The following is a 15512-nucleotide window of genomic DNA, read 5'->3' as shown; positions in this document are numbered from 1 at the left end:
TCCCTTAATACATAACGACTTTTCAGTTCAATTGAGATCATTGCGTTTAACGCCATCTATTCGCCCGGGCGCGCCATTTTTCTCTAGAATATAAATTGTACCGCATGCTTGAATATGTACCGCATGCTTGAATATGTACCGCATGCTTGAAATAGCCAGCCATGTTGATATGGAAGAGGAGGCGAAAGTGGAGCATATTGTAGAAGGAATAGTAGATGAAGAAAACAATAAGTCTACTACATCCATTAAAGAATTGAGGAAGAGATTAATCATGTACGAGGAACAGAATTATCGCAGAGCAAAATTGATTGTGAAGCTAGCCAAAATTGAAAGGAGCAGGATGCCCAGTCAATCTGGAGATATGAAGAAGACGAGATGTTACAATTGCGGCGACGAAGAATATGAGTGTGCAGAGTGCCCGAATAGGTCGAGAGGACCCAAGTGCTTTAAGTGTAGAGAGTACGGACACATCGTATCGAAATGCGACAACCTGAGCGAGTCCCATAAAGTTGTTTCTAGCACGTGGCAATCGTTGCAGACGAAGCGTGGTAAAGACTTCAAGATCGGAAATTTCGAATTGAGCGCGCTAATAGATACCGGTAGCGAACTAACTTTAATGAGAGTGAATCAGTATGTGAAAATTGGTATCGGGTCCGGAAGAAATTGTACACTCGAAGAATTTTCGACGAATATTGTGATAGATGATGAGTCGTACGTTGTAACGATACATGTAGTTTCAGATACTTTGATGCAACACTCGTTCATAATTAGCACATACTTCCTGAATACCGTCGAATTAAACATAAAGGACGGAAATGCTTCTATTCGTAAAGTAGAGAAAAAAGATTGTAATAGACACCCAGAGGTGTTTAAAGTAGATATAGAAATGCGGCAAGACAAAGTAATTGAGTCTTAAAGTCTTAATCCGACTTTGCAAATCCGATCGTAGTTGAAAAAAGGAACGGATCTCTTCATGTTCCTATCGAGGAGAATAGTAGAGAATGTACGGCAGTTGTAGTTACCATGAGTCCTTATCTCGAGGACACCGTCGTCATGAAACAAAAATTTGTTGGATAAACCGGTTTTTTTGCGTGAAGAGGGAAAAATGCTATTACGCGTACCCAGAGAGATCCGCGTCTCTGGGTTATGTAGGACTCGGCAGGTGACATCGCCATACGCCCTAAAAACCCCTCGATCCTTTATTTGATTAGACACGGACAACCCCGGCATAGCCGATCAGCATTCATCAGGATTGTCATTAACCGCGTCTCCGAATATTTAACGTTGCATGCTGGTACCGCTCCTCCTGTTCGCTGACCCCATAGCCATTTCCATTTCTCTTTTGTAATTTATTATCGATTTGCAGAACGCTTTGAGCTTTGTCCAGTATTCGTCCTTGGTAACCACGGTGTCCACCAAGTTGACCACACTTATCCTGAGACCCAGGAAATTCTCGAGTTCGATCGTTATGTTCATTAGGTCCATTTAGGACACACGAACAGGACGTGTTCTGCATCGTCGTTCGGGTCACCACAATCCCTACACTTAGTGTCGACCCCCTTACCGATCCTCTTTCTGCAGCTGTTGAAGATACCATGCCCCGTTAACATTTGCATCGTAAAGTAATCGATGTCTCTCCTTTCCTTGGCGAATATAGACGCATTACCTATCAACTTCCTAGTAAAGTTGTCCTCTTTGTAATTGCCCTATTCCGCTTGTCACTCCATTAGGGCTTTCTTCCTTATGTCATCCAGTTCTTCTTTTAACATGATGTATCTATCGATCACTTCACCTTCAACAGCTAAGCTCTTATAAATCTTCATTCTCTCGTATGATTCTTTCAACATCCTAGCTTTAATGTTGATCGGTAAGTTGCCGGTCAATACACAAAGCACCGCATGAGATACAGTGAGGTAGGCTGTAAATGTAATGCACAGGGCAGTACGTTGGGTCCTTTTTATAATCTTCCTGTTCTTCTCATAGTTCATTGCATCAGCCCACACAGGCGCACCATATGTCACGATGGGTTCCCAAACATTGTAATAGAGCCTGCGCGCCAAGCCAGGCGGACCATTGATATTCGGCAGAATTCTTAGGAAACTAAAGTCCTTCAAACAGACAAACAGTCTTTGTCCCAACTACGGGAAGATAGGGGAAACCTATTGTTACGCCATACGGTTTACCATAGATCATATTCTTAACTGTCGATCGCGCCACTATAATGTTGCAGACGGATCGTCGCGTCTGCCCGGCAAACAAACATTGTAGTGGCAAGCGCGTGGTTCATTAAGCAGGGCGACTTCCAGAAACGTCGACTCGTGGCCGTTATTTTACCTCGCGTAAAAGAATGTGGCGTGATCCGAACGTAGTGGGGGTCGCCTTCCAGAAAAAACGAAAAAAAATCGAAAGGCGTGCAGAACTTTTCGAGAAGCCGAACCGTCAACACATCTCTTATATCGCGCATTACTTATCAAGCAAAACGCAGTTACATTTCTTTTTGTTGTTCTCTTTATGTCTTCCTAGTTGATAATTTGTTAAAATAAACGTTAATTTATTTGTGTTAATTCTGTGGAATTCATTGAACTACCCTTATTATCCTAATCGAAATAAGGGAATCGATCAGTTCGTGGCGTCGATTATTTAATCGTAACGGGAACTTACAACTCTCGTTGACGTGCTATCTCGCGATCGCGTCTCTCCGCGAACGATCGAAACACAACGTTCAAACGACAATTGATAGTCCTGACGAAATAAACGTCGCTCAGAGAGTCGAAAATTTGTCTCTTCAAATTTTAAGCGGATACGAGTTATCCCCACTACTTCGCGGAACTGATCACTGCATGTAGTTTCCGGTGTTTTCTTTGTCTGCTCCAGCGATAACGCAATTACTCATAAATTGCCAAAATAAGAAAAACGAAATTTTCATATTTTTTATTTCATTGTTATAAAACGATTTAATTGGATTTTTGAGAATCTCACGATCAAAATGATATTGGACGATAGCTAAACTCTGGAAATGCGCAACGTTCGGTCAACTGCACAGAAGACCATGCCTAAGTCCGACACAATTCTTTGAAGTTACAATGAATGTTGATACTAAATCCGTCGTTTAGAGATACCTTGGCTTCTTACGACACTAAGTTAAACAACTTCCGTTATTTGCTGACTAGTCCAAATGGATCCAGACACTGGTTAAATTATATTTCTTTTGACTTTATTTGTCTAGATATAAAATCTGTAAGGTATCTCGTTGTATCTCAATTGCTTCCCTTCTTTCTTATTCCTACATTCACCGTATTCACAAAACAACGATCCAAAGACAAGTAACAGCGGTCAGTTTGTGAAAAGTGCTCGTTAACAAATCTTAAATTACAACGAAACGAAATTGTTCAACACCTTAAAATTGAAAATTACCGAACTAAGTAGGAAAAAGGCCACAATGTTTGTAGAACCTCGATAAGTGTTCGCCGAGACAGTTTCGACATCTGGACTACGTCGGACAGTTTACGACGGATATCCGTCACATAAAAGGGGTAGAAAATAACGTAGCCGATACTCTATCTCGCATCGAAGCGATCGGAAAACCAATAGATCACCATACGCTAGCTGCAGCGCAAGAAAAGGATAGCGAGCTACGCAAAATTATCAACGCTGGCTCGAGCGCGTTGCAGCTGAGAAAAGTACGATTTCCCGATCACAACGTCGAGTTATACTGCGATATTAAAACCGAGACCGTGCGACCGTACGTACCGGAACCGTTACGCCGCACCGTATTCCAAGCGCTACATGGACTTTCCCACCCGGGGATGCGAGCTACGCGAAAATTGGTAGCGACGCGCTTCGTCTGGCCGTCGGTAAATAAAGATTGCCGAACGTGGACACGACAATGCATACCGTGTCAGCGCAACAAAGTCACCAGACACGTATCCTCGCCCGTCGGAACGTTCGGAACGCTAGCGGGCCGGTTCGAGCATATACACGTAGATATCATCACAATGCAATATTCGCAAGGATACCGTTATTGCCTTACGTGTATCGATCGTTTTTCGCGTTGGCCTGAAGCCATACCTATCGCCGATATGGAAGCGTCAACCGTGGCTTCGGCCCTCCTTTCTACCTGGATATCTCGTTTCGGCGTACCCTTGAAAATTACGACTGATCAAGGACGTCAATTCGAATCGCGTTTATTCGAGGAATTATGCCGGTTGCTCGGCGTCAAACATTTGCGTACAACGGCCTACCATCCAGCGTCTAACGGGATGGTAGAACGCCTACACAGACAATTAAAGGCGGCGATCAAATGCCACGACACGAGCAACTGGGTCGGAATTCTCCCGATCGTCTTATTAGGTATAAGAACCGCGATAAAGGAGGACCTAAACGCAACGGCGGCCGAAATGATTTACGGCATCGGCATACGTCTGCCGGCGGAATTCTTTTTGCCAACTAGTCAACGGGCCAACTTGGAATACGCGCGAAAATTTTTGCAAAAATTTCCTAAAGGAATTATAATCTATGAGATAAATGAAATAAAAATACAAAAACCAACTGATATTAAAAGAAGAATGATTATTTTACAAGATAATATGAAACTGTGTAAGGGATTACATATGTAACATATTGTCCCGATGTACACATATCTGCGAAGCGACTTACTACCCTGTATATTCCAGAAACTTCTTAGTTTGCCCCAGCCTTAGCAATTTGAAACTATTTTATTAAAATTAAGAATTTTCCACATTAGATCGAACGCACTTCTAATAGGTACCAAACAGTATATATATATAGCAAAATTTCACATATCTCTAAATTATTCACAGAAAATTAATACGGCACATAAATTAGACTTCGGATTGTAAAAATTAAGAATAAATAACCGATACAGTCTCACAAAAATAGAAGGATAAAGATAGAGATAAGGGATCAAAAACAACAGTTATTTTTCAAATTTGTATGAAAAGCCCTTAAGAAAATAAGTTCCTCCTTAAATTGAAAACAGTTATAGAAATCAAACTTGCGATAAAAGTAAAAAAGATAGAAAATAAGAAAATTGTATTTGTTTTTATGACTCACTTTTACATGTAGTATAATTTCCACCGCTATTTTAGCATAGAACGCTATTTTCAAACACGAATTGTTCCAACTCGATAGTCCCTTGCTTTACTGTAAACGGAAAATTCTTTCGTGTTCTCAACCAAATTTATCAAATTCCAGCAATGACACATGCTATGTGATTGTCAGTAGAACATGGAGAAATGTTTCCAGTAAAGTTTCGAGCGACTTATCGGCGATTTTCAGGAAACACGACGCGACGATATCGCGTGTACAGTGCTTCTATCGGTGTTGATGCGCTTTAATACATAGTGCAAGAGAACACTAATAAGATTTCCCAGTGGGCCTGTAAATCCTTATAGATCACTCAAAAATATATCATATTGTTTGTTTCAACTACTAGCAATTTAAAACGTCGTCTACATATATTTAGAAAGTTAGCAAAGACATATATTTGTTCCTGAGCATAATTTCTATCAGTTGAGCGTTGTAGCAAAATGTCCGATACAATTTAATGTTGAATTTGTCTTTTTTTTTAGGCTAGCTTGATTGGATTACAGGTAGATTTAAACGATCCGTGTGTTGCATCTCCAAGGCATCTTCGACTCATCGATACGCAGTGATACCCGGCAAACTTCTAGTGGACAAGCGACGTTGCTTGCAGGCAGTTTATATACATGTTTTGGCATGTGTTGTCGGCAGGCAATGTCTACAGACGCCTGTAGTCTGCCCGTACGCGCCTTAAGTTTCACTGACAGACATTGTCCGCCGATTACTACGACATCTGTCTGTGGACAATAGGCCGTCAGTGTGGAGTTATCTTTACCCGAATAATTTAAGAAATATAAAATAAACTTCAACGAAAAGTTGCTAGCTTCGATATCTTACTAATACAATGTTATCGAAATTGAATAAACCTCGTTACTGTATTTAAAAGGAAATTGCATTTATATTTCAAGTTTATAGAGACAACAACAACAACCAAACAAAGAATCGCAACGAAGAAATAAACGGATACAACAAACAGAACACTGGATCGAAGATAGAACAATAAACAAGATAGAACCAAGAAAACAACAGTAACGAAGAACCGGGGCGCAGAAAAAAGCACGAAGCGTGCGAGCTGGAGAGGAAACCTGTGACCGTCGGTGCAAGCGGTAAGCCTACAAAATGGTTGCCGAGCAGGAATAATCGGCTGGAGAGCCAACCTGCTGGGACCGAGCTATATGGTGGCAGGTATCGCGTGGCGCCAGCTAAGCGAGCTGCCGCCCGAAAGGGTAGGTTTAACTTGTCCAATGATCCGCAAGGAGAGGGCAAGTCGCGCGCCGACCATCTATGCGCGCCATTCCCAAGTCGAACGCGAACATCTAAATGCGAAGCCAGTATGCGTTTTTACTGCAGGTATGGCGCGGTCGACCAAAAGGTCGGGCCCTCAAACGCACACATTACTTGTACAATTCGAGTGCTGCAGATACGGAAAAGCAATTTATAATTTATCGTAATTTATCGTAATGCGAATTTTGGCGCGTCGTCATAAATAGATTTTTATTTAAAACGAAATTGTTAAATATCCTTTTGTATCAATTCACATAACGTTAATAAATCAATATTAGACATATTACTCATAAATTGTACATATCTTTGTGCATATACGCATAGTTTTCGTGCATATATCAATATTTGTATATTTTATGTGTATAACTTTCATATGCTTTTCGCAAATTTTACATTCATAAACATCTGCAATCTACACGTTACGTTTTTCGTTGTATTTACAAGTACGGACATTAGATATTCTATTACATTCTTTTATTATAATCTTTTGATATATTTATAGTTGTTTAATTATTAGGTCATCCCATAAGTTCGTGCCGTTTTTCGAGAGGTTATATATGTTAAGATCGTTTACATACCTTTCAGTTTCATGAAAAAATGTAATCCCTCTCTCGTTGTACAACTTCTTCCCATTTTTCTGGTAGGTTCCGTCTCGATAAAAGTTCTCTTGTTTTTCTTTAAAATAATTTTCTATGCTATTTTTGAGAGTGTCAATATTTTCAAATTTTTTAGCTACTAAAAAGTGTTGTAATGCTCTGAACAGGTGGTAATCAGATGAGGCAATGTCTGGGGAATATGGGGGATGTGGTAAAATTTTTCAATTAAATTCAGACAATTTTTTTGTAACGCTTTTCGCGACATGCGGTTTAGCATTGTCGTGATGGAAGATAACGTTGTTCCTATTCACTAAACCTGGCCGTTTTTCAGCTAGTGCTTCCCTTAATTTTTCTAACTGAGCGCAATATTTGTCTGAATTAATGGTATCACCACTAGATAAAAGTTCAAAATAGAGTATTCCTTTATAATCCCACCATACACACAAAAGAACTTTACGTGGATGTAACCCTGGTTTTGCACAGCGTTCAGGTGGCTGATTTCGTTGGGATCGACTACGTTTCCGTTCAGGGTTTTCGAAAAGTATCCACTTTTCATCACCAGTTACCAGGGGCGTTTAAGGAATGGTTCACGTTTATTACGTGCAATTAATGACATGCACGCTGTCGTTCGTTCAAGACGGTTCCGTTCCGTAAGTTCATGGGGCACCCAAACGTTCAACTTTGACACCATCCCCATTTCTTTTAAACACCTATGAATCGTTGTCTTAGGTATTTTCAGGACATTTGACATCTCTTGAACTGTCAAACTTGGTGATTTTTCAACAAGATCCCGAATTTTATCTCCGTCTGTCTGAGGAGGACGCCCGGAACGTACCTCCTCTTCTAAACAGAAATTCCCAGCTCTAAAACGTTGGAACCACTTCCTACAGGTGCGAGATGAAAGCGTATTTTCTCCGTAAACAGCACATATGTTTTTCCTGGCAATTGTTACCGAACTTTCTTTCCGAAATTCATATAACATGAGATGTCGAAAATGGATACGCATTTCACTCGTGATTTTTTACTGTTAGAAGTCACTGTGTTCACTATATTACGATCTTATGCCCACGAAGATCTACTCTAGCCTGTTCTCGATCAGCTAAGCTCAAGTGCATTGGTCCCGTATGGCCGTATGTTTAGAAATCGACACATGAAATATATACACAAAAGTGTATAAATATATACACAAAAACTTATGGGATCACCTAATATGTAAACGATTTTGAACTATTTAATTTAATAAAGACCTTAGATCGATGGATTTTAATTGCTGTCACATAATCGTTAATTCATTACTTTTCCTCAAACTGTCACGAATTTTCACAAAGTGTGTATTTCGGATCGTTAATCTCATACGGATGTAAACTTCATTTTCTTAATAATCTTGGTCAATCATGTATCACATTTTCTATAAAATCTATAAGATCAGCAAGTGCTCTAATACTTGTTAACAATCATATATCTTAATTCGTGCCTTTTGTATTAATACAGAAGCTTCATGCGAGAAAGAATTTTCGATATAAATGTTCTCAATGTTGTAAATCGAGTTCTGCCAGAGCAACCGAGCCAAACGGACGTGTAAAACAGTGCTTCAGAAAAAGTGCGGCAAGTGGGGAAGAGAAAGTTACGAACGGCAACGTCCATAGCTAAATGGTGGAAACTCGTGTCTTCTACTAAGAAGACTACAAGCAAAACTAAAATGAAAAAGCACATCCCACCGATAAAAATAATTAACAAAGACGAACAATACTACATAAATAAAACAACAAACATATCAAAACCAAGCCAACCAATAAACGAAGAACAGGAATGCTCAGCTACAAACGAAGTTGATATGGAAACAATACCAAACAATGAAGAGAATATTATCAATAACGAATTAACCCAACAGGATGAAAGCTGGAAGGTGGCAAGTTATAACAAGAAACGAAAAATAACAGGAAATTCAGATACAGAAAAGCAGCGATGGCTGCAAGAATTACCATTAAGAAACTCCTTCAGCTCACTTACGGAAGAAATAGACGACCCAACAACCAAAAACACAACTAAATCAACGCAAACTACAAAACCACCACCAATATTTGTCGACGCCCAGATAATAGGCCCGCTTATTGATCGACTAAACGATATAGTTGGGAAGGAAAACTACACAATAAAACAAACAAAATTAGAACAAGTAAAAATTCAAATAAACACCCCAGAAAATTATAGGAAAGTGATAAAAGAATTAAAAGAAAAAACGCTGTGTACCACACATACCAGCTGAAAACGGAAAGGAACTGCGAAATAGTTATAAGAGGACTACATTCAAAAACTACACAAAAAGAATTAAGTGACGAATTAGCAAAAATTGGTCATCAAACAAGAGCAATAAACAATATGACAAGATACGATACGAAGCATTTAACAACACAGTGTCCATACGTAGGGAAAATAAATGAAGTAAAATGTTACAACTGTAATGGAAACCACCCAGCCAGCTATAAAGGATGCGAAATCAGAAAACAATCACAACGTAAACAGTTTCCACCACTTGGCAATAGATCAATCAACAACTACCAACCACAACAAACTATAACGGATAATTAAGCAACATTGAAAGCACAAAATGAACCAAAAGCTATAAACGGAAACACCGATCCCCAAGGAAACCGCAGCTACGCGCAAGTAACCCAAAACATTAGACAAACAACGCCCACAAACAAACAGAATCAAAGCAACAACACCGAAGACGATACAGAAATCAAAGAAATGCTCAGACAATCCATTAAAGGTACAGAGATATTAAGAAAAATGGTAAGTGAGAAAAACACAATACTAAGGCAACAAGTACAACAAACAGTCATGTTACAACTACTCACAAACTTGCTAAGTAAAAAATAAAAATGGACATGCTTAAAATAGCAGCTTGGAACTCTAACGTACTACAACAAAGGGCCCTAGAAACTAAAACATTCCTGTATAATAATAATATCGACATACTACTCGTATCGGAAACACACTTCACTATAAAAAGTTACATAAAAATACCGTACTACATAATATATGATACCAAGCATCCCTCAGGAAAATCACACGGAGGGACCGCAGTAATAATAAGAAACGACATTAAACACCACTAACACAGCCAAGCTAGTAAGGAATATATACAAGCAACCACCGTTACTGTACAAACTAGCAGCAACCATTTACAGTTGTCAGCAGTATATGTACCACCGCGACACAAAATGACATCACAAACGTGGGAAGAGTACTTTCAACACTTAGGTGACAAGTATATCGCAACGGGAGACTACAATGCAAACCACACGCTATGGGGATCAAGAATTACCACACCTCGAGGTAGAACCCTGGAAAAATACATTAACAACAATCTCAATATATTATCCACAGGAAGACATACTGGCCGACAGACCTGAGCAAAATACCTGGCCTACTCGATTTTGCAGTTACAAAGGGACTAAACGCAAATAAACTAAAAATAACACCCAGCCTCATTGCATACAGCCCAATTGCTTACAGAAACAAATTAATACTTTATAGCAATCCAGGGACACTATGCAACAGAACAACCAAATGGCAAATTTTTAAAGAAATAATCGAGAGCAAAACCAGTTGCAGCATCCCATTGGAAACACCCGAACACGTCGAACAGGCAGTAACACCATTGACAGAAACTATCCTAGAAGCATCATGGACAACCACTATACCTGAACCAACCAACAGACAAACAAAAATAATTCCATCAGACATACTTGAAAAAATTAGAGAAAAAAGAAAAGCGAAAGCAAAATGGCAAAAACATAGAACACGAGAAAACAAAAAACACCTAAACAAACTTGCAAAGGAAATAAAAAACAAAATAAAAGTGCACAACAATAATGAATTCACAAAATTCATAGAGTCACTCTCTGCTCACGAGAACTCCAACTACTCCCTATGGAAAGCCACGAAAAAAAAGAAACCAATAAAACTAGTCCCAGCAATCAGGACGGCAGACAACACATGGGCAAGAAGCAACGAAGAGCAAGCTGAAGAATTTTCCAACCACCTTTGAAACACATTTATACCACATAATATCAACAACAGCAACCCCAAATGTCATACGGACGAGGATGCGTTTACCACTAGTACCTCAACTGACAACCACTATACCATACCTAAAACAACAGCACAAGGAATTAGAAACATAATCGAGAAAACAAAAAACAATAAAGCACCACGAATCGACCTAATCAATGGTAAAATCTTGAAAAACCTTTCGCCAAAAGCGATAACACTAATGACAATAATATTCAATGCAATACTAAGAATCCAATACTTTCCTAAACTGTGGAAACTAGCACAGGACATAATGTTACCTAAACCAGGCAAAGAACCACACCAAACTGCATCTTACAGACCAATATCACTACTTCCTGTGTTTTCCAAAATACTAGAGGAAATAATATGCAACCGCATAAAACCAATAATATAGAAGGAAAAATTAATACCAGATCACCAATTTCGATTCAGAAACATACACTCCACTATAGAGCAAATGCACAGGCTCATTAAAGAAATAATACTAGCATTAGAAAACAAACAATACTGTACAGCCCTCTCTATGGACATAGATAAAGCATTTGACAAAATAAACCACGAAAGCCTACTACAAACAATCAGGAAACAATTTCCGGAGCAAATATACCAATTAATAAAATCTTACTTAAGCAGCAGAACCTTCGTAATAAAAATCAAGGACACATACTCTGAAGTTAAAGACATCAAGGCAGGGGTTCCGCGAGGAAGCGTCTTAGGATCAATACTATACACAAAACATACCAACAACTACCAATAGCAAAATACTGACACTCACGGACGACACAGCTGTACTAGTCAGGCACACTAACCCAGAAACAGCAGTCAAATTACTACAAGAACATATCACAAAAATAGAAAAGTGGCTGCAAGATAAACAAATAAAAGCAAACCCCGATAAATGCAACCATATTACACTCACACTGCGAAGACAGACACCATCAAACATCCTACCGAACGGCACGCACATACCGCAAACAAGGCAAGTCAAATACCTAGGACTAGACCACCTAGAAACACAACTCACATAGAAACAGCATACTAAATCAATAATAGACAAAATACAGACAACTAGGAGACAAATGCATTGGCTAACAAGTCGAAAATCCAAATTAAGCATAGAAAATAAATTAAAAATATACAAAACGATCATAAAACCTATCTGGACGTACGGAATACCACTATGGGGGGCAGCGGCAATGAGCCATATAAACAAAATAGAGACAGTACAAGCTAAAATTCTTAGAACAATAGTAAACGCCCCATGGTACGTTAGAAGCGAAGGCATACGGAAGGACCTGGGAATACCAATGGTCAAAGAGAAAATTAGCAGACACGCAGAAAAATACAAAGAAAGAATAGGAACACAGCCAAACTGGCTAGCTGCGGAAACGATCAACACCTCAAACATGGATAGAAGGCTGAAAGGGAAATACCCAGCAGACCTCACAAAGGACACAACCAAACAAACACGAAGATGGTATCCCACTGGGGGTAGCTACCCACATAATAATCTAATAGCTAAAAAATTCTACCAAATGTCCAAACTGGACAAATTGTGAATCTAATCTATAAAATAAAAAAAACCTGTGATCTGAGTTTAGATCTCAGTTTAGAGTGATACATCTCCTAAAAGGATTAAGAGATTTTTTAACAAATTCCCAAAATAACAGTGAATTTTAAAACAAAGATAATGGAAATACATAAACATCTTGTTAATAACGACGTGGGTATACTGATAGGAACTAATATCTGCAGAATATATGAATGTCTTAAACATAAGGTAATGCTAAAAAACGTTCTCTTTGTCCAACGACCTCTTGATTCCTATACAACCTCTCCTGGTTATCTTGCGCACGCGTAACATTCACGTACCGTTACATGCATTGCCATTCCATACTTTTCGTATCCTTTTTATACTGTTACTTGAATATAGAATTGTATGAAAAATACAAGAGCACAAAGATATAGAAAATATAAAAATATAAAAATAAAAGATTACAAAACTGTCAAAATTACAGAAAATCAGATTAAACATTAGTACCTATATTCTGCATTCTTTTTGTATTACATATACATTTTTTACATTATAAATGTCGGGTTTACATTAGAATTAGGGTTAGGGGCGTGAAACGAATCTTCATTTGGATTACACATTGTCGTTGTGCAATAGGGAAGACATTGACTAGTGCAACTGCGATTATTATAGAATCGGACAAGTAACCGTGGTAATTAGATACTCGAGAAACTAATGACAATGATCCTAAGTGCAATAACGAATCCGCGGTCAACGGGATAGTAGATGTACGGGCTCACAAAATCTAAGTCGGACTCCTTGTTAATAAAACGCGTAATATTCACTGGTCGTATGGGGTTACTCTTTTCGTCGATGAGATCGCAAGAAAGAATGAATTTCCGTCCCGATGATGCCACAGAGAAAAACTATGATGGGGTGTGTCTAAGGACACGAGATCATCGGATTCGTCGAGGATAGCCTTCGTTCAGAAAGTAAGGGAAATTGACGTTGCTGCTAATTGGTCAATTTCCATATTGGTGGTTAGAAAAAGATGCTAGCCGCCCTCGAGGGAATGTTGCTAGTTGGAGACGCCGTTCGTTGAAAAATAGGTCTCTCCTATCTTCCCGTAGCTGGGACAAAGACTGTTTGTTTGAAGGACTTTAGTTAACTAAATCCTAAGATTTATAGCGGCTCCTCAGGCTAGCTGAACATGTACTGCGGAGACGCATCGACATCTGGCAATCATCTTACTCGAAGAATAGGGTCTGCGTGTGGCGAGCCAGGGGACAGAAACCGTTGGAATGTTTACTGTCGCGTGCCGCCACAAATATTTCTTTTAAGGAGAGCTATAGAATTACTCCATACCTTTGTTAGACAAAGCGTTCATCCCGTGATCGCAGCTACGTTCGGCGACTGGCTGTCGCCTCGAGCCCAAGCTCATTATTACAAATCTCGAACAAATACAATCGGAATAAAAGACGACAATTGTTTAATTATGCCTATGATAGAATCTAGATTACGGTGTTAAGGGATTTTCCTGAAGCTCCAAAGGGAATGCACCGATGTTCTTTTATCTCCGACATATATATGAACCAAAATAGAACATATAAGATATATTTTATATAACATGTTTCATGCCCCACTCTTTTCTTAATCATCCCATTTTATGTCAGACATTTTCCTTTCACAATTTCCTCAGACTTTTCTTCTGAACCTCTACCAAGTTGCATATCACTTTTTACTTTCCTCTTGTTCTCCCTCCCCCCCTCGTACTTCTTAACCTCGTTCTTGTCTAACACTTTTACCGACACGCGCATTTCCTTTTGTTGTAAGCTTCCTCTAAGAACGGATATTTCGAAAACGCTCGTTTATTATTTGTAACATTTTCCTCTCAAGCAAACGGCGATTCGAAAATCGTTTCCCATACAGACTCTGATTCAGTGAATGTAGCTTGTATGTTAATGGCTCTATCTATAACACAATGTTTACATGATACTCAAACAACGTAAAAAATTACATGCTACAACAAAAAATAAGCTGCCATTCGAAACCCCGGTTATATTGGGCATATGTTTATATAAACCATTCTCCTCGTTTTATTGTGGTGAATCGGCTTACGTACTTCCCATATCATCTGAATCACTTTATATGTCTATATAGGATGATTTTTAATATATACATCAACGTCAATGATTTCAATATATACGTAAAAGATTTTGATACAGTTTTTTGATACAGATATACATAAAGTCAATGATTTAAATATATTGTAGTATCGTAGACTATTATAATTAGTTTATTAATAATAAATGGATTAAACAGATGTTAATTAACACACACACACACACACGCTCACGCACACGCTCTCCGTTTCTCTATCGCTGTCGTGGAGATATTGTTCTTGCTGTTGAGAAAGCTAAAGACTGCCCGCAGTGCCGAGATAAAATGGGACGACCGTACGCTGCTGAAGCTTCAATCTACGCATACAGCTGCCTTTAAGACTTTTCAAGATGGAGGCAATCCTCCCGACCTCCTCCATCTCTCTGGTAATTTCAGTTCCAATGTCGGCGGTCGTCATATCGATCGTACCAAGTTTGATTTGCGCCATCGACTCCAGCGATCCCGAGCCGGTAGTAGTGACGGTGAATGCGGCATTAGTATTGGTATTGGTATTGATATTGCTGTTGATGCCGACGCCCCTCTTCCTTTTTCCAGGAACTTCCACCATCTGTCCGATACCGCCGCCACCGCTCGTCGTCGCAATATCGTAGTAACCATCAGTGCAAGTAGCAACTTGTGCAAGAGAATAAATATGAACCTAGCGCGGAACGTGATGCGAAGAGTAGCGGTGAGTCGAACGAAGCTCACGGTGCTAATTATTAAAGTTAAAGTAGTGTCGACTATAAAAGGATGAAGAACACGCACTCAGCTTA

Source organism: Bombus vancouverensis, unplaced genomic scaffold, assembly GCF_051014615.1.
Source record: "Bombus vancouverensis nearcticus unplaced genomic scaffold, iyBomVanc1_principal scaffold0026, whole genome shotgun sequence".
NCBI lineage: Eukaryota > Metazoa > Arthropoda > Insecta > Hymenoptera > Apidae > Bombus > Bombus vancouverensis.
Note: the sequence above shows the minus strand (reverse complement) of the source record.